The sequence below is a fragment of the Cervus canadensis genome, chromosome 22 (genome assembly GCF_019320065.1).
Source record: "Cervus canadensis isolate Bull #8, Minnesota chromosome 22, ASM1932006v1, whole genome shotgun sequence".
Classification (NCBI taxonomy): domain Eukaryota; kingdom Metazoa; phylum Chordata; class Mammalia; order Artiodactyla; family Cervidae; genus Cervus; species Cervus canadensis.
This window is the reverse complement of record NC_057407.1, coordinates 28,771,125-28,791,723: the sequence shown is the minus strand read 5'-3', so window position 1 is coordinate 28,791,723 and position 20,599 is coordinate 28,771,125. Positions and strand designations below refer to the sequence as shown.

General features: G+C 37.2%; 1 long non-coding RNA gene across 1 annotated transcript in view; it reads right to left on the bottom strand.

The window, feature by feature from the left end:
- Window positions 1-20,599, bottom strand: part of LOC122424919 — a 526,871-nt gene that overhangs the window by 305,541 nt on the left and 200,731 nt on the right. The window contains exon 2 of the long non-coding RNA XR_006264615.1: window positions 5,663-5,769. This is a non-coding gene — a long non-coding RNA (uncharacterized LOC122424919). The remainder of the gene's footprint in view (window positions 1-5,662; window positions 5,770-20,599) is intronic.

Here is a 20,599-nt window from a genome sequence, read left to right as displayed (position 1 = left end):
TTATTTCCAGTGAAGGAGGCAGAAGGAGAGCCAGCATCCAGCTGGCTTTCTCACAGTCATCAGTTAACAATATACTATCAGCTCCATCTCTTTCCAATGCCTCCAAAAAACCCCGCAAAAACTTGCTTTTTAAAAATTATTTTTAGAGCATTTCAAAAGCTGCAGATCATTTTAGACATTGGCCTGCTATATACTGCTTTTCTGATTCACTTGTCATCATTTGTTCAAGTTCTTTATTTTTCCCATTACCAGCTCATTGCAGGTCTTCTTGTGTGTTTGTTTGTTTACAGATACATAATTAGGTATCTTGCAAGAATTTAATTTATAAGAGCCATTTATAAGATTCCGTTCTTGGAGTCGCCTTTTTCTCCTACAGTCCCTGGCCATGGAATTTTATGCATCATTTCCAGCAAACTTAAACCTTACTGTGGTTTAGGTCTATGGTTTTTACAATGCCCCCTTAGAATTTGTGAAGAAAACAGTCAATTGCTACAGAGTAGGAAACAGGATGATGTCTAGCAAACAGTACCTTGTTCCCCTTAATTTGGTATCTGTGTTTAAGTAAAATATACACACAGTTTTAATACCTATATTGTGTGATTTAGTTTTATGAGAACTTGAAAAACCTAAATTGAAGTTGCACAACAAAAAAGGTTGAATAAACTCTCACTTTATGCAAAAAAATAAAATAATAGAAATTCTTCCAAATTTTAAAATTTCATTTTTTAATGTCTATCAATAGATGGATGTTAATGAAGATGCACTACATAAATACAGTGGAGTATTACTCAGCCATAAAAAGAATGAAAGAGAAGGGAATGGCTACCTACTCCAGTATTCTGGCCTAGAGAATTCCAAGGACTGTAGAGTCCATGGCGTCACAAAGAGTTGGACATGACTGAGCAACTTTCACTTTCACTTTGTAGAGATGTGAATGAACCTAGAGTTTGTCATACAGAGTGAGAGAGAAGAACAAATATCAAATATTAACACATAAATGTGGAATCTAGAAAAATGGCACAGATGAACTTATTCGCAGGGCAGGAATAGAGACACAGATGTAGAGGACGGAGTGTGAGGATGGGAGGGGGGGGAGGTGGGATGAACTGGGAGATGATTCGGATTCATGTAACTGTACTGCTCTGTGTAAAACATAGCTAGTAGCTAGTGGGAAGCGACTGTATAGTTCAGCGAGTTCAGGTCAGTGCTCTAAGGTGACCCAGATGGGCAGGTGGGGAGGGGTGAGAAGGAGGTCCTGTAGGGAGAGGAGATACATGCATACATATAACTAATTCAGTTTGTTGTACAACACTGTAAAGCAGTTATACTCCAATTTTTAACAAGTATATAGTCTCAGTAGACTATGATGCTCCTATAAAAGATTACTTACCCCCTTTGATAGTATCATTTGAAACAAACAGATTTATGTGCATCTGTGGTGACTACTATGTTAGTTTTCAACATTCTAATGCTATTATATAAACTATTTAAACTATCATAATAATTCACAGACATTGCATTATCTACCTATCTTTATAATAAAGCAGTTGATCTATAATAGTATGTTAGTTACAGGTATACAGCAAAGTGATTCACTTTTGGCTTCCCTTTTGGCTCATTGGTAAAGAATCCACCTACAATGCAGAAGATTCAATCTGTGGGTTGAGAAGATCCCCTGGAGAAGAAAATGGCTACCTACTCTAGTATTCTTGCCTTGGAAATCCTATGGATAGAGGAGCCTGGCAGGCTATAGTCCACAGGGTCGCAAAGAGTTGGACATGACTTAGCGACTAAATAACAACAATACATGGACTTCAGACTGCTGAAGACGCAGAAGAAAGATGTGGTCCTGCTAACTGCCAGAGAGAACAAGAAGCAGGAAGCAGCATTGCACTTGCTGAATGAGGCCTCTCTTCTCCTGTGTATTTAGTATATATTTGAAATTGACTGTTAACTTAATAAGGTGGAGTTACTGTGCAGGAATTTTTGTGTTAATAAATGTCTTTCATCACTTTATTAAAAACAAAAACAAACAAACAAATAAAAAACTCACCAGGCCAAATCCTGTCACATGCAGACCCCATGCAAGTTGAGAACGGGAAATAATGGAAAACTTTCCTAAAAGTGTGCATGCTGAATATATCTATTTTTTAAGATATTTTCCATTATGGGTTATTACAAGATAGTGAATACACGTTGTTTATCTATTTTATATACAGTGGTGTGTATCTGTTAATCCCACACTTCCTCCCCTCAGCTTTGCTCTTTGGTACCCGTAAGCTTGTTTTCTGTATCCCTGAGTCCCTTTCTGTTCTGTAAATAACTTCATTTATATCATTTTTTACATTTCACATGTAAGTAATATCATATAGTATTTACCTTTGATTTTGTTCACTTAGTGTGATAATCTCTGGGTCTACCCATGTTGCTCCAAATGGCAATACTTAAATCTTTTTTATGGATGAGTTCTTCTCTCAGTGGACACTTCGGTTGCTCCCCTGTCTGGGCTATTGTCAACAGTGCTGCTATGAACACCAGGGTGCAATCAGCCACCTATCTTTACTTACACATCTTTATTTTTAAAATTTCAAGCATCTGTCGTATCTACTTCCCTGAATCCTCCTTGGTCCTGGAGCCCTCTCACCTCTGTGACCTTCCATTCTTTGCCCTACTCTCTATTCTCCCTCTAGACCAGTAAGGAGTTTTTGATCTCTTTGTTCTACATGATGGCTCCTGCTTTGAATGGCATTTGTTGTTCTTTTACGACTAGTGATAGCCGAAGACCAACTACCTGGTATCTACGTCTAACTAAACTGAGTAAACTGAGTGTTCTATTCCTGGACTAGTTTTAAACTACAATGAGTCGTAACGGAAATATATGGTGTGACAAGGTAGCCAAAGAAATTTGCTTCATCCATCCACTCATAAAAACGTCCAATAACCATGAAGACAAAGCTATCCAAAGTCCAAAGAGAATATCCAATAATTCCATCTTTTAGGGAGGCAAGCTAAGGTAGCTAAGCAACTTCTTAAACTCGTCTAGAACAAGGTCTTCACTGCTGCTGCTGCTAAGTCACTTCAGTCATGTCCGACTCTGTGTGACCCCATAGACGGCAGCCCACCAGGCTCCCCCATCCCTGGGATTCTCCAGGCAAGAACACTGGAGTGGGTTGCCATTGCCTTCTCCAATGCATGAAAGTGAAAAGTGAAAGTGAAGTCGCTCAGTCGTGTCCGACTCTTTGCGACCCCATGGACTGCAGCCTACCAGGCTCCTCCACTAACAGTATCTTATATCAGAGACAGAAGCTGCACTGACGAGATAAATAGGATCCCATCTCTCTCTCTTTTCAGAGTCACACAGAACCAGAATCCTTCTACCTTAAACAGCCCTTCTTCACAAATTCATTACAAGGCCATAGGAAAAAAAAAAAAAGTTAGATCTACAAAGATAAACGGACAGATATATCAACTTGTGGGATGTTCCCACACATTACTATCAGTCTAGGATAGAACAATTATTTTAAAATAAATAAGCATATTACTCAGCCATTAAAAAGAATACATTTGAATCAGCTCTAATGAGGTGGATGAAACTGGAGCCTATTATACAGAGTGAGGTAAGTCAGAAAGAAAAACACCAATATAGTATACTGATGCATATATATGGAATTTAGAACGATGGTTAACAATAACCCTGTAAGACAGCAAAAGAGACACAGATGTATAGAACAGTCTTTTGGACTCTGTGGGAGAGAGTGAGGGCGGGATGATATGGGAGAATGGCATTGAAACATGTAAATTATCACATGTGAAACGAATCGCCAGTCCAGGTTCGATGCATGAGACGGTGCTCGGGGCTGGTGCACTGGGATGACCCAGAGGGATGGGATGGGGAGGGAGGTGGGAGGGGGATTCAGGATGGGGAACACATGTACACCCATGGCTGATTCATGTCAATGTATGGCAAAACCAAAACAATATTGTAAAGTAAGAAAATAAATAAATAAAACTGTGATTAAAAATAAATAAATAAGCATAAAAGGACGTAAATGGCATATAATGTTGAGTTAAAAACTATATACATTCATAGGCTATCTAAAACCATCCTTTTTAAGCATGAACTCTATTCAAAAGAATAACAGATTGAGAAATATTGAATACACCCTGAACACAATAAATGATACAGAATATAGTCTCTGAGGATGATAAACAAAGTAAGATTAATATTAAAAATTTATCAGCATTGTAAAAACTAGATATTAAAGAGCAATCTCCTCCCTCACTTCCCCAAACCAGTGGTATAAAACAAAATCAAATAATTATAAACTTTTTTGGAGATAATAACTTTGAGACTTACCTCATTTTGTGAGATTCCACCAGATGTAAGTTGAGGAACAAATTCAAAACATAACATTTCACATTTAAAATGTAAAAACATGTAATAGACTTGATTTAACTGCTACCCATAATTTGCCTACCCCTGTTCTAAGAGGGTGTTAAGAGGCATACGAAAATTTTAATAGGTGATAATGTCCAATGAGCAAAAATTAAAAACATGCAGGAGATGAAACAGCTGAACTCTTCTGTCAACATTACCTTTTATATCACCTTTGTCATCCAATCTTGAACACGTATAATGATAATGTATTACCCCCTTGCCAGACAAACCCAGCACAATTTCCCCCTGGGCCTGTATAAGCCCTCAGAATCCTTCTTAACTCACTTCTCAATGCAGCCACAAATAACTAGAATCGACAGAAGAGGTAAGACCTATTTGCCATCTCTGATCTTCTGCTACTACTGCTAAGTCACTTCAGTCATGTCCGACTCTGTGCGACCCCATCCCTGGGATTCTCCAGGCAAGAACACTGGAGTGGGTTGCCATTTCCTTCTCCAATGCATAAAAGTGAAAAATGAAAGTGAATTCGCTCAGTCATGTCTGACTCTTCGCAACCCCATGGACTGCAGCCTACCAGGCTCCTCCATCCAAGGGATTTTCCAGGCAAGAGCACTGGAGTGGGGTGCCACTGCCTTCTCCGTCTGATCTTCTACACCCTTAGAATACATTACCCAGAATTTGATGCAGCACTTTGGAGTCACAAAATAGAGAGGAGCCATCACCTTCCTTAACCTCAACTGTTGCAGCCTAAGGTCACAAACATTTTTCAACCTCCTTATGCCACTGACATGCATTCAGCTAACAAGCAGCTAAACCCTTGAAGCCCTCTGCATACCAGTTGCTATTAAGCCTTATGGTATGGCTTAATGTTAAGCCTTATCTGTTAGATTGTAGTAGTAGATTGTAGTGTATATCTACACTTATCTGTTATATTGCAGTGTATATCTCCCAACTTCAACTCATTTAATAATGAATTAGCATACCTTTGGTCTTTATGCTAATTCAGTATGACTGAAGTAATAGTCTCAAATGGCATTGTTTAGAATACAATTTAAAGGTATCCTCGGAACCACAACAACCATGTTTTACACTCCTCTCTGCATCAAGAATTGAAAATTTGGGGCTGAGATTTATATTCACACTGTACACATTATCTACACAAAAATACATTTTTTTGAGTGTGGAGTTTTTTTTTTTTTCAAAACTGTATCATCGTTTTACTAAATTAAGAAAATAAAGATAACTTTAAGTTTGTTCTAGTACCTTAGAGCCTTAAGGACTGACTCCAACCAGAAGAAGCTTTAGGCAAGTAGTGTAGTCCAGGAATTTCTCATTTTCCAAGTAAATCTCTTGGTCAAGAATTAGAGTACCTGTCATCAGGAAAGATAAAAATAATGTACACACAATTGAATTTCATACTGCTAAACAATAAAAAATGTGAGTTACTGATATAATCCAGCCATATAAGACATTAGACACTATCAGAGAGCTCTGAAAAGTCATACGCATTACACAAACATAAAGAACCATAATTTTGTATGTATTTGATTGCCTTAAGGTGGACAGCATTATTCTACCTGTGCATTTCCAGAAAAGAGATAGGAGAGTAACATTCTATAGTCTTAATTTATAATCCTCTGATTGTATTTACTTCATTTTGTTTATTTTTCCAAGATACAATTATTTTCCTTTTATGTCTAATTTTCTTCATGAAAGATGTAGCAACTTATTTGGTAAATTCTAATTTCTTGGAATAACAGAATGCTTTCAACATGGAAGTCTTACTGGATAGATTCTTATACAAAGATCAGCAAACTTTTGCTGTAAGGGCCAAAGACTAAACATTTTAGGCTTGGTGGCCAAGAAGCAATGTCCTCAACTCTTTTAAGAACTATTCTCCCTGTCTTTTTTACATTCTAGATTTTAACATGTTAAACCATACTTGGCTCACACACCATACAAAAACAGGTGGTGGGCCAGACTTGGCCTTTGTTTGGTGACGCCTGCTATAGAGTACTGACCATTGAATAAAAATAAGGTCACAGTTGTCTGGTCATCCATCAAAACCTGAAACTTAGTCATTTCCGTTTGTTGTTTGCATGAGAAGATAGCTCAGTTGGTAAAGAATCCGCCTTCAATGCAGGACCTGGTTTGATTCCTGGGTGGGGAAGATTTGCTGGAGAAGGGATAGGCTACCCACTCCAGTATTCTTGGGCTTCCCTTGTGGCTCAGCTGGTAAAGAATCTGCCTGCAATGTGGCAGACCTGGGTTTGATCCCTGGGTTGGGAAGATCCCCTAGAGAAGGGAAAGGCTACCCACTCCAGTTTTCTGGCCTGGAGAATTCCATGGACTGTATAGTCCATGAGGTCACAAAGAATCGGACACGACTGAGTGGCTTTCACTTTCATGACTAGATGACACCGTTCAAAAATCACCTCCATTTTGACAAAAGAAATTTCATGTGTTAAGTTTCAAATTCTTCCCGTTAGAAAACTATGTCCACATGAGACTTGCTCACCACCAACTTGTGGTTGGGTGGTGTTCCTTGCTTTGCAGTCTCCAAGGCTCAGACTCTGGCCTTCCCATGAGCTGCCAAACTTTGTCTTAGGTTCCTGTCATGGGTTAAATTATGTCCGCCCCACCCCCCACCCCCAGGAAAGATATGTAGGGAAATCCTAACTCCTGGCATCTGTGAAAATGTGACTGTATTTGTGAAATAGTGTCTTTGCAGATGTAATCAGGTTAAGATAATATCATGGGTTATAATCCAATATGACAGGTATTCTTCTAACAAGTGAAAAAATGGAAGACATACAGAAAACACCATGTGACAACAGACAGAGAGACTGCAGTGAGGCAGTTATAAGCCGGGAAGTGCCGAGGATTGATGGCTATCACCAAAGCTGGGAAGAGGCAAGAAAAGCTTCTACCCACAGACTCAGAGGGAGCATGCTCTGGATGGCACCTTGATGTTAGGCTTCAGCCTCCAAAAGTGTAACAGAATAAATTTCTGTTAAGCCACCTGAGGTCATGGTATTTCATTACAGCAACCTAATACAGTGCGGCTCCTCAGAAGGAGACCCAGAGACAAGGATTTAGTACAAATGACTTTTTAAGAAAGTGCTTCCACTAGAAACCAGTAAGAAAGTAGAGAAAGCAGGACAGGGAAGTGTTTCAGAACAAAGTATGTGTGAGATCTTAGGCAAAGTTCCAACCTCAGCCCCATCTTATAAGGACCTTATCCCCCCTGAAAGCACAGGAGCTAATTTCATACTTCCTGTCAGGAGAGCCAGGCAGTCATTGGCTGTCCCTCCAGAACTAACCAACCCCCTGGCTCTTCAGGCTCTGTGGGCTGGCAAAGCAGCAGTAGTTGCCACTGGGCAAGTACCTGAAGAAGTTGCAGGCACTAACCTAGGAGCACAATTACTAGGGAATCTGGGATGACTTAGACTCCAAGGAGATCCAGTCCTGAATATTCATTGGAAGGACTGATGCTGAAGCTGAAATTCTAATATGTTGGCCACCTGTTGTGAAGAACTGATTCATCTGAAATGACCCTAATGCTGGGAAAGACTGAAGGCGGGAGAAGAAGGGGATGTCAGAGGATGAGATGGTTGGATGACATCACCAAAGAAATGGACATGAGTTTGAGTAGACTCCAGGAGTTGGTGATGAACAGGGAGGCCTGGCGTGCTGCAGTCCACGGGGTCGCAAAGAGTTGGACACAACTGAGCGACTGAACTGAACTGGGTATAAAACACACAGACACAGTAAAAGGAATTTAGGAGCATTTGGGAAAAGCACAGGTTGCATTTACAATACCCACTAGTAAAACATTTATTTTCTGCTCAAATTTCATAGAGTGGAGTCTGAAGTTTTCAACTAAGAACAATAACTGATATGCCACCCAAGAGAAGAAAACCATCTATCTTTTTTAAAACTACAAAGATAGGTGAAAGTCATTCACCTTTACAAACATGAATGGGTTCCAAACTGTATAGTATAGGGAACTCTACTTAATGTACTATGATGATCTGAAGGAAGTTTAAAAGGGAGAGTATATACGTATGGCTTGTTCATTTTGCTTTACATTAGAGTATAACAACTATACTCCAATACAAATTTTTTTTAAAGTTAGTAAAAATTCTGTAAACAAACAAACATAAATTGGTTCCTAAAATGTTGTGGCAAGTTCCAAAGTATAAAAAGCAAAGCATGTTTTAAATGCATTAAGGAAAACTCAATACTCATAGAAAAACTCAAGGAACCCTGAGTAAACTGAGGTCTATTTCTATATTCAAGCATATCATTTTGCTATTATATACATTTATAATCCTATTATGAACAAATATGTTACAAATGCCTCACAGTTATAGACCACTACTCCTGAGATTATGCTTCCTGCTTTTATGAGTTCATATGCTAACATCCGTAGGATCTTTGGTCAAGTCACTTAACATTTCTGGGCCTCAGTTTTCCTTCCTGTGAAATGTAGTGTTAATACAAACTGCAAAAGAGATCATTATATAACTTATGTAAATGCTTTTGGTGAATATAAAAGAGTATATATATACATAATGATATTGAGACACACATCAAAGTAGGGTATAAATGGGAAGTCCCACAGGAATTACAAGTGAAAAAAATACCAAATCCATGTGATCTGCGGCATCATAGTCCCAGGTAGATTCCTCTCAAAGATGCAGATACACTGGACGATTGTCAATGGATTCTAGAAAACCCTTGAACCACACATATTATTCTGCTGCTTCTAATTTGAAATACATCAAGTGAAATACTAGTTACAACTTATCTTCCCACACAGCTTGCCCACAAGGCAATAAAGTACTAATCCAAGAACAGGAATGTCTGAGACCTTGACAATTTCTCAGTGGACTTTGAAAAGATGGTAATCTAGTGAATAAGTCTGTATGTTATCAGTTTGGTTACGCTAAGTCTGGCCTTAAGTGCTCGCAATACTCAGCGCATAAAGTTAAGTTTGTGAGCCTTCAAAGTGATAACCATACCCTGAAACTTTTACAATTCACCAAGATACCCTAAGTCTTGGCTTGGCAAATAGCTGGCATCTTCTTCTTTGAAATTTCTATTCACTTTATTGACTATGCCAAAGCTTTGACTGTGTGGATCACAACAAACTGTGGAAAATTCTTCAAGAGATGGGAATACCAGACCACCTGAACTCCATCCTGAGAAGTCTGTGTGCAGGTCAAGAAGCAACAGTTAGAACTGGACATGGAACAACAGTCTGGTTCCAAATTGGGGAAGGAATACATCAAGGCTGTATATTGTCACTCTTCTTATTTAACTTATATGCAGAGTACATCATAAGAAACGCTGGGCTGGATGAAGCACAAGCTGGAATCAAGACTGCCGGGAGAAATATCAATAACCTCAGATATGCAGATGACACTACCCTTATGGCAGATAGCGAAGAACTAAAGAGCCTCTTGATGAAAGTGAAAGAGGAGAGTGAAAAAGCTGGCTGAAAACTTAGCATTCAGAAAACTAAGATCATGGCATCTGGTCCCATCATTCATGGCAAACAGTAGAAACAGTGGCAGACTATTTTCTTGGGCTCCAAAATCACTGCAGATGGTGACTGCAGCCATGAAATTCAAAGATGCTTACTCCTTGGAAGAAAAGTTATGACCAACCTAGACAGCTTAGTAAAAAGCAGAGACATTACTTGCAGAGACATGCCAACAAAGGGCTGTCTAGTTAAAGCTATGGTTTTTCCAATAGTCATGTATGGATGTGAGAGTTGGACTATAAAGAAAGTTGAGTGCTGAAGAACTGATGCTTTTGAACTGTGGTGTTGGGGGAGACTCTTGAGAGTCCCTTGAACAGCAAGGAGATCCAACCAGGCCATCCTAAAGGAAATCAGTCCTGGGTGTTCATTGGAAGGACTGATGCTGAAGCTGGAACTCCAATACTTTGGCCACCTGATGTGAAGAATGGACTTATGGGAAAAGACCCTGATGCTGGGAAAGATGGCAGGTGGGAGGAGAAGAGGACAACAGAGGATGAGACGGTTAGATGGCATCACTGACACGATGGACATGAGTTTGAGCAAACTCCAGGAGTTGGTGATGGACAGGAAGGCCTGTTGTGCTGCAGTCCATGGGATCACAAAGAGTTGGACATGACTGAGCGAATGAACTGAACTAAACTGAAATGTATTAAATGCCATAATTTTCTTTAGGTTCTAGAGATTTCCTTTTATTAAACCTGCAGGATGCCTATAGAACTCAAAAAGTAATAATAGTCTATAGAAAAATGTTCATCAGTTCTGACAGCTACTTTGAATGCAGATAGTCATTTCACGGACAGCTGATTTCCAAAACACAATCTATACAAACCTCCTGTTTTCTTTTTCTTCTTTGGATATAATTCCTTTTCACTGATAATTGAAATGTGTTTATGGTAATTTGATTCCTGTTTGTTTTTCAGTCTATTCTTAGTGTAGAGGAATGGCAGGAATTTAAACATTCCTCTACTTTTACATCTAGGCAAACATCACCGAAACAATATCCGTTCAAGTTCAGTTAAGATTTTATGTTGATATACTGGCCTGACCCTTCTGGAATCAGAGAGATTATACATTATACTCTTTTTCTTTCTTCCTTTCTTTCCTTTTTTCCCCTTCCTTCCTTATATTATATCTAGATCACATTTTTTTCATTATCATTTCTATTTTCATTCCCTTTCTAGGTTCTTCAAACTCTACTCCTCTACATGCACATCATTCCTTATTCATGCATATACAGGCTTCTTGTTTGTTAGAAAGGAAAGAAAATAAAGCAAAAGAGGAAGGTGGGAAAAGTGAAAGGGAAAAAAGAATGGAAACAAATAAGGAAAACAATTAGATACATTTATGGTTTAGTCAAGCATGAATACATTACTTTTTTTTTTTTTTTAATTAAATGCCTGCTCCATGTAAGGCTTTGGGCAAGGTGTTGGGAAAGTAAAGTTAGACATGAAAATCATCACCTAATAGAGCAGACATCAAACAGCTATAAATAAACTAACACAAAGCAAAAGGTAGACAAGTTCCCTAAGAGAGGCATAGCTAAGTGACCATGACAGTGGACATGAAGGGAAGATGACATTCAATTAGGCAGAGGATGGAGAGTGCAGGCAGAGTCTCATGGAAAGATGGGACTTGAGATGGGCCTTTGAGATAAAGATTTGCTTTCCCTTCTAACCTCTCCCATCCATTTCACTAAAAAATTCCTCAAGCAAGCTCTATAGATCCCTTTCCTCATCACTCCTTCACTTCCTGGTTAATCTCCCTTCTCCTTTTAGTCCATCTTCAAAACTGACCTTTCAAAGAATACCTGTCATACTTTTAGAGTCAAACTCCATACCTTGGAGACAGAATAAAAAAATAACAAACACCTTTTTTAAGGGAAAAAAAAATTTGCTCTTAACATCCCTAACATAGCAATATCCCAGGTTTCTTCTTTCTTTGACCCAGGCCAGACACTCTAATGGGAACCGCTTTGTGATTTCATCATGATTAGTGTCAGGGATTTACCACCGTGTGCAGCCCTGGAAGATCTGTTCCAAGATATGCCAAAGGGGGAAAGGAAGGGATAAACTGGGAGTCTGGGACTGACCTATACACACTATTATATTTAAAACAGATAACCAGCAAGGACCTACTATACAGCACAGGGAACACTGCTCAATATTCTGTAATAACCTAAATGGGAAAAGAATTTGAAAAATAATAGTTACATGTATACTCATAATGAATCACTGCTCTGCACCTGGAAGTAGAATAATGTTGTAAATCAACTACAGTCCTATATAAAATAAAAAAATTTTTAAATGATTCTAGACTTATGTATATACTCTTTTAACTGAAGTGTGATTCCATCTTGAAAATCTTTTTGATCCATCCTCACCTTTGAACAAGACTCAGCACATGAAGACACCTTTCAGAAGCCTAGTCTACCCCAAACTATGTTAATAATTAACCAGTATTTCATTAAAGATGTTAGAGAGAGACAGGAAATAGGATTTACATTACCCACCACCCTGGAGAACCATCCTACCCACTGTGGACTTCGTTCTTCTTATAAAATGTCTTTCATTGGCTATCTAAGCCCCTTCTCTATAGATAAAAATAGAAGACTAAATTATTGTAGAACAGAATGCAAATTATATAAAGATTCAAGTTGAGATATGGTATTATAAATAGGAGTATAAATTAGGAAGAGAAGTGTGATAGAATAGGTGGAGAGAAAAGATGGGTCCTAATATTATCATTGTATATATTAACAAACGCATCACAATTTTTGGTACTAAGTAGGGATAGGGTAGTATAAATGTGGTAGCATAAGCCTATCATCTTTTATGTCCAATATTTTACACTCAAATTTGATAAACTGAGATCTATTAACCATATTATTTAAGTTTTAGAAACAATCACTATAAAAAGCGTCTCCTATGGTAAAGAATCTGCCTGCAATGCAGGATATATCCAGTTTCGATTCCTGGGTGGGGAAGATCCCCTGGAAAAGGGAATGGCTACTTACTCCAGTACTCTTGCCTGGAAACTTCATGGGTTGCCTGGGGGTCTACAGTCCATGGGGTCACAAAGAGAAGGACATGTCTGAGCAACTTTCACTCACTATGGAGTGATTCCCAGCAAAAACTGCACAGGAAACCCTTAAAAGTGATTTCTTAAGTAAGACTACAGATATAAAGGATGGAGGTGGCCAACCACTACTTTTTTAAGTCCTTTGTCCTATTTGGATTTTCCAAACTAGGTACATGGATTCATTTACTAAAATTTCACAAAGAAAAAAATATACATACTTGGGAAATACTTTTAACACCAATTACTTGAATGAATGTTTTTTTATAAATTTTTTGTTGAAAGGTCTTATCCTAAAATACAGAGCTTTTTATTCTTAACGTAACTGAAGATATTTTCATGCTAAATCTAGATGCTAGTAGAGATAAGTGAATTCAGATATAAAGGTTTAATTAAGAAATAATGGGAGAACAATCTTCAGAGGGAGACTGCTTTATTGATTTCTTTTTTATGTGAATTAGATCATTTAAAAATATTTTGCTTCAAATGTCCAGTGCAAGGGCATCATTTGAGAATCAATGGCCTAAATATTCACAGCTGGGTATCTCACACCTAAAAATAGAGAGCCTCTATTTTATCAAAATAGATGCCCCTGTAGGTAGTGGTTGTGTGGGTCTCCTCCTGTGTTTCCTCTTTTCTTCTCTTTCTCCACGTGGAGTTTTAATCAGTTGGGTATTTTTGCTCTCACTGCTTGTCTGTTCTTGTTCTCTTTTTATTTCCCTTTCTTATTCAATTAATCTTTATTTGCCATTCATGTATCTGAGTCTGAGTATGTTTTAAAAGATGTTACACAATTTAGTGAACAGTTTGTTATTCCTTACTCTCAATTCAAAAAGTCAATCAGTGGATTATTTCTTTATTTAGGTTATAGTAAAAGAAGGCAAACAGCAAGGAAGGAAAGAAGAAGGGATTAGGAAGAAAAAAGGAGATGGGAGGGAAGGAGGGAGTTTGGGGGCAAGAAGATACAAAAATAGGTATAAAGGAGAGAAACACCTTTATTTTTTATGTGTTTTACTACAGTAGTCCTTATTTTTCTTTTTGTGCTTCAGGTACCCTGATGGAAAAGAGCTACGACAACTCCAGTTGAAGTGTAGTCTAAGTATTCTGTTTTTAATACCAAGATAAGGAACTTTTTCTCAGTTTTATTGAGGTGTAACTTGACAAGTAAAATTGTAATATATTTAAAGTGCATAATATGATGGTCTGATTATCTATATAGAGAAAGGATTTTCTAGGATATGGAAAGATTGACAAAGGCACTGAACCACATACTCAGAGAAAGGTTATCCTAAGGAAGTGAGACCCTCATTTTTCAAAGTTGGGATAACTTAAACATTCAAATCTGATAAATTAAGGAGGAGTGTATAAACAGGTAACTACTAACATCAGGCAAGCTAACCTGGTCTTCTGACAAGTATTTGAAGATACAGCTACCTGCAGATGGCCTGAACACAGATCCAGAATCCTAGAATCAGCAAGGACTTTAGGAATTGCTTAAACTCTTATCACAAAGTCTGAAATCCAAGGGCATCCAAAGACTTGCCTATTGTGTTATAGCTTCATACTGGAAAATGGCAACCTCTGAAAAAAACAATATATTCAAAACAACTTAATTCAAAAGCATCTTAAAATGGGTGCATTTTATTTAATGTAAATCATATATCAATAAAGTTGGTTAGAAGTCAGTGTTTTCACCGTTTTACTCACAGGTGTATTATGTCTCTGGATTAGTCAGTATCATGTTCATTATCCCTTCGTTCAACATACATCCTAGGGACTGTCACAGGCACTAAGAGAAAAAGATGAGCAAAAGTAGATATGGTGCCTGCCTTCACAGAGCTTACAGGCTGTTGTGAAATAGGCATTAGTAAAAAAAAATGACAACAACAAATGCATAACTCAACTATGCTGACAACATGCAGTAGAAGTTTCCATCCTAGTCACACAGAGAGGTCAGGGTCTCTTCCTTAGAGAAGGGAGCACTGAATTGAAATCTGAAGATATACTGAAACTGAGATAGGATAGGGTAAGGGAGTAGGGTAACATGCACATGCGAAGAACACATGCTGGTGGAAACAGGTACTTTCACAAGTCAGAAAGATAATGAGGTAGAAAAAAACCAGAGAATGAAGGGTGACATGGTGAAAAAACTTCACTGAGGTCAGTTAAGGAAAAAAAAAAAAGTTAAGCAAGGCTGTGTTGATGCTACAGAATTGTAGAACTCAAAGAACCCCAAATGTCATTATTTTCATTTGGCATATTTACCTAAAGTAGCTAAATGATGGAATTAATCCATTGAATATTTCTATCAATGATGCCAAAGAAAATAACAAAGTGATCTGACAAATTTTGAGTAAGTCCCTTTCAATTTGTACCATGACACATGAGCACTCTACTTAAAGGAAATGTTTCTCACAGCAGTTGTTTGATTGCTTTAACTTCTTACTTGAAAAACATTCTCTCTTTGACTGAAATGGTACACTTTAACTGACTGCATTATTTTTCACCTAAATGGAATCCCCATAAACACTGGTAACTGGAGAAGTTGTACTTCATCATACAGCCAGTCAAGTCAATGAAGCTGAAAAAATAAAACCAGCCATACTGGTCTACGGTCATAATTAGACCAAAATTTGGGATTGAAACTTTACTTTTAAAGCAGAGGATCTTTTAAAACAGCCTGTTGAAAGGCTTCCTATTGATGTTCATCAATGTGACCTGGGAAAAGCCAAGTCTGGAGGCAGTATTGCCCAGTGGTGAAGAATTTAAATTCTAGATGTACAAAGATCTGGTTCTACATCTGCTCAGACTATCCTCCAGCTCCATGACTTTAGACAATACACTTAGTCCCTTAATTTTCTAATCTAGATATTGAGGAAAATGATAATTCAATCACAGGTTGCTTGAAAGACAATAATATAAAGACATTATCCAATGCAAAGACTGACACTCAAGTCTTAACCATCATACGTAGGTTATATTAAGTAGCTTTACATAGTTATCAAAGACTGCAATGTCAGGCTCCTTGGCATTTTCTAACAAAACTGTCAATGTCAACATTCAATGAGGTTGCAATCTGTGTGGATATGTCTAAGATTGAGACGTCTGAGCAATTGTTTGTGATCATCAAACTATCTGGGTCAAAATCCATGGAGGCAAAACATTCCCATCTCTTCTAGTATGCTGACACACCTTTACACAACTCTCTGAAAGTAGGGGGCTCTCCAGGCAGAGTGGGGATACTCTAGGGCACATCTGTGATAAGACTGTTTTAGGGAAAGTGAGCACATAAAACAGATCACAGTCTTCTGTTTTTTCACACTAGACTGCTTTTTGAACAAGATGTTTTATTTTCATGGCAATTTAATCATTAAATGTTACTAAGTAGGGGTTATAAAAAGGAAACTTTCTCAGGGCCTTGAAATTCAGGATTCTCATTTGAGTTGCCCCAATTCCCCTTTTTGTTGTGACCTTGGGATTAGTTATTTAGCTATTCTATACTCTAACTTTTTATGCAAAATGAGAAAAAGGCCACTTTTATGAGCAGGCAGTAAATTCCTAACTAACACTTAGAGCACACTTTAGTTCCTTTCAGCTGAGAAAATTAAAGTAAATGAAAATATTTCATTATTAATAATCTAATTCTCTTTGAATCTTTGATTAATACCATTTCAATATATGAGATTTTCAAGATTGGGTCATATTCTATATAAATTTTTGAAGGTGGAAGCTATATACAAATAGATAAATTTGAGTTAAAATTAATTCTCCTAAGAAGATTTAAAATGGACATAATACCTCGTGAATTAAGCATAAAATAGCAGATCCAAAGACAGCCTCCTACAAAAACCAGTAGCATACTGCTACTTTAAGTATTTTATTTTCATTAGAGGGGAGATAACCACTTTTAACAATTTTGAATTTTTTAATAATGTAAAACATCACACACAGTGTGATGATTTTTTTTTAAGTAAATTGAGGTTGGGTCCAAGAGGCCCGCATCCGATATGGTACACATAGATATGGTACACATAGAATGTCATTTTGGATTGGTCAAGTTTCCCGCCTCCCACCCCCCACCACCAGCAAATCACTAACTAGAGAGTACTCTGAGGCATTTCTCACCACTACATTCTTCTTCATGATATTCTGTTAAAAATAAGATGATTTAACATGGATGGATATTTTCAGGGAATCTTACAGAGTACTGACATTTCAGTTGGTGCTCATTTTGTTAGTTTCAACTTTCTTAACATCCTTTCATGAAATGTATAAACCTACTAACATAAAAGGCATATTCCAAAGGAAGGGTTTGAAAGTGTTAAAGGAAAGTGTCAGATATGTTATAAAGTCCTACCATTGAACTCTGCATTACCCTTTCCCTTTCATATTTAACATGCACGCAGCTGCTCATGCCATGTAATCAACTGATTGTTACACAAGCATTTTCTAAAGCTATGACAATCTCAGATTTATGAGGTCAAGAAGTGCAGACTTAATCCATTCAATAGCTGCAATTTATCGTCTGATTATAATTGTATACACAAACACAGTAATGATTTAGATGACATAGTGTAAAGATGAAATCCGTTTATTTTAAAAGGGTTTCTAACCTTTAAAATATGTTGCCATGAACACCTTTCGATGTCCGCTTTTAACAACACAATTATTATTGTTTTATTGATCAGGGTTTTATTACGGATTTGACACTTATATTTCATGCTAATCGAAAAAGGTGTAATTTTTCTGCACAATTTTAACAAGAATATGACTGTAATTAATTATATCACTATTATGTTTTCAGTGTCTAGAAAGAAGTGCTTAATTTATCACACATGTCTCCTACAGCATATGGAAACCTCTTTTAAAAAGACAGGGTGCGTGCTCCTTCCAGAGATGATAGGATGTGACATAGGAACTATATTTATAGATTTCTGCTGCCATGCTGACCTGGTTTTATAGTGACAGTTCTTCTGGAATGGGATTGTACATTAGCAACTCAGAGAGCCTGGGTGGCACCAAATCTTACCATCGCTTGGTCTTATAATACTAATTAGTGGTCATTCCCTAATGCCTTCATAGATCAAGAAAACAACCTGCAGACGAGGCCAAAACGGTGCTGAGTAACAGCAGTCATATAGACTTCAGATAGTTTTTCCCCAGTTTGCAAGTTGTAACAAATGGTAAAATGCCGCTGCCAACTTGCTTGGCTATATATGGCAGTTTTGTTCATTTAATATTTACAGTTATACATGAGTAGATGTAAGCTCTACCTATAACATGCATACACAAGTATGTATGTAATATTTATATTGATCTTTATTGTTAATGATCTCATCATTCTCCTAAAATACCACGGCTCTATTATACAAGAGAATTAGAACACTTATACACATAGCAGTACAATTTATGTTTCAAATGAAATTTTTAAAATAATTGGTATCCTGTGCTAATAAAGCCAAGCTTTTTCTTGCTCAATTTTTATATGTTGCTCAATAACAACCTTATTAAATCACATAAATTTACATTTCGTTTTCCATATTACCTACATATATGAATTACATTTCATTATATACTGCTGTCCTGTATCTGTACCATTACACAGTTTCTATTATATGACTCTATAAATTCTAATTAATACATATAATTTGATACATTTAATAATGAAATAGATGATTTTGCATTTTTAAAAAATACTCAAAATCATTATATGTATCATAAGGTTTGATCTATCTCTATATCTTTTCTCTAAATTTTCAGTATGATGTTGATTAAATATTTTAGCCTATTAGAAAATATTTGATTTAAGAACCTAAATGGGAAGGCATTAAATATTAAAATAATTTATAAATATGAAATTCTCTACCTAACATTATGTAGAATGAATGGAAAAGCATATAATATATTATAAGATGGCAAATGAAGCAAAATCAATAGTTGAATTGGTAGCATGTTCTAACTGTAATTAAACAGTTATGCTCACTTGCTTTTCTGCCACACTTCTTTAAATAGCACAATCCCAGTGGAAAAACACAGACTAACAGTTTTTCCTCTGTCTTTGAAAGAACTGAATCAATACTACTATAGTCAATATATCGTTACCTTTAAGAGAATGGTGACAGAAAAACATCACAAATAAAAATAAGTATTTCCTAGTAATTCAAATTTTAAAAGGCAACTTATGTATGTTCCTGCCACACATCACCTTCATTTAATACATTTTTAGCTTTTGCTTTTATGCAAGTGGTCCTTATCTGACCATTTTCATCACAAAAAACATGTAGCTTTAGCGTTAGGGCTGACTTTACTTGAAGCTCTGTTTTCCATTTCATCATTATCCTTCTAGTTTTAAACCTGCTGTGTTGTTAGTGAACTTTAAAATCATTAAAAATACACCACTGCAGTAGTAGAAGGATTTGTGAAAAGTTGTTAAACGGTCTTATTCATTCAATATTTACTGGGCACCCACTATATTCTTGGCATTGTTCTAAGCCAGGGCAACACATTAGTGAAGAAAACACATCTAGATCTCTACTCTTTTAAAGCTTATGTTTTAGAACGGGAAAGATGTGCAACTAACATACAGTACATTAACTACGAAGTAGGTTAGAGAGTGAGAGTGATGTGGGCAAAGAAAAAGGAATGAGGTGAGGGGAGAGGGGGTAATGGGAACTGAAACTGTAAATAGTGTAGTCTGGATAGGTATTATTAATAAGGTGTCATCTGAAAGAAGAGTCTGAGGAGGGGAGGGAGGGAGCCATTCAGTATCTGCAGGATGATGGTCCAAGCAGAGCACGCAGAAAAGACGGGAGTTGTTCTGATAGGTAAGGGTCAGCAAGTGTTGGGGCTGGAGCACAGGTGAGAGAGAGATAAGGACATGAGCAGCCAGGTCAGAGAGGAAGGAAGGTCAGAGCACGTAAGGAAAGGCCATTGGCTTTCTACTCGGAGCAAGATGGCAGGCTATGGCTGGGTGCCCTGCAGTAAGAAGCCCAAGGTCATCTAACTCACATTTTAAGAGGATCATTTAAAGGGGCTGTCTTGAGAGTTGGCTGTCAGGAGATATGCATGAAGCAGGGAGAGGATGGCAGGAATCCAGTGGAGAGAGGGGGAAGATTCAAACCCAGGGGTAAGCAGTAACAATGTGATGGAAACACAGGGCAGGCTTAATTTAATATCACTTCTAATTGTTTAAACCTACCCAAATGCCTTTGGTAGGTAAAGCTAGTTGAAAATCAGAAACTACTTAGGGTCACACTTTCATTTTCAGATTAATATCAAATGCAAGAGACAGCACTTTCTTAAAAAGCAAAGTTTATATGAGATTCTTATAGATTCCTTTTTACCCTCCTAGCCAAAATAATTGTTTCCATATCATTCTTGTTTTACTATTTGTAAGTGATATAATCACAATATTATTACTGATTAAATACATTCTTATCTTAGAACTTCCATGTTAACTGATTATTTCAACAGATCCATGGGCTACTAATTACCTTCATAACTATTCCTTCTTTCATTAAATATTTTGAGTACACACTATCATCCAAACACTGTGTTTGGCAGTTAGGTGTAAA